The sequence below is a fragment of the Limulus polyphemus genome, unplaced genomic scaffold (genome assembly GCF_000517525.1).
Source record: "Limulus polyphemus unplaced genomic scaffold, Limulus_polyphemus-2.1.2 Scaffold2714, whole genome shotgun sequence".
Taxonomy (NCBI): Eukaryota; Metazoa; Arthropoda; class Merostomata; order Xiphosura; family Limulidae; genus Limulus; species Limulus polyphemus.
This window is the reverse complement of record NW_013668324.1, coordinates 62,346-63,208: the sequence shown is the minus strand read 5'-3', so window position 1 is coordinate 63,208 and position 863 is coordinate 62,346.

The following is an 863-nucleotide window of genomic DNA, read 5'->3' as shown; positions in this document are numbered from 1 at the left end:
AGTTGTCAGCAGTGACAGACACAACTATAGAGCACTGGTAGCGGCTCTAGAACTCAGGTATGGAACTCAAAATCAGTCCGAAGTCTACAGGGCTAGGTTTAGGACTAGAGGCCGTGCTAAAGGGGAGAGCCTGCAAGAGCTGGCACAGGACTTGGAAAATATGGCACACAAGGCCTACCCAACTGCACCACCCGATGTCCTCAAGCTGTTGCTGAGGGATCAGTTTGTATACGCCTTGGACAGTCCACAACTGAAGATACAAGTAAAGCAAGCACACCTCTCTACTATGCAGGATGCAATGGCCAGAGCTATTGAATTCGAATCCTATGTTAAGTACAGCACAGAGGTACCAAGGTTGGTACAGTCATCAGGATTCTAGGCCAGAAAAGGTAAACTTTCAGAGAAGTTTGAGGGACTTTGCTGGCACTGTAACAAACCTGAGCACAAGAGAGCTTAATGCCGGCAACTTCAACACAGGGAAGATGCCATGGCAGGAAAAGCTGCTACTCAGAAAGGTTGTTGGAACTGTGGAGAGCAAGGATATATGAGGAGCCAGTGTAAGAAGAATATACCAATAAGTCAGCCTCGGGGAAACCAGTAGTGGTTGGTGTTGAGGGATGCCCACCAACCCCCATCGTGAAAGTCCCAACAGCTAGGTGTAAAATGCCAAGCACACATAGTGTCTACGTGACAGGAAAGTTGGATGGCCAAAAGTGCAACTTTGTCATAGATTCTGCGTCTCAGCAAACCCTTGTGAGTATCAAGATGCTGGATCACAAAGGAGTACCATAAGCTGTACAGAAGCTCTGTGGTGTGACAGGACAGGTGGTGGGGACCAGTGTGGGTAACTATTGAGCTCGTAG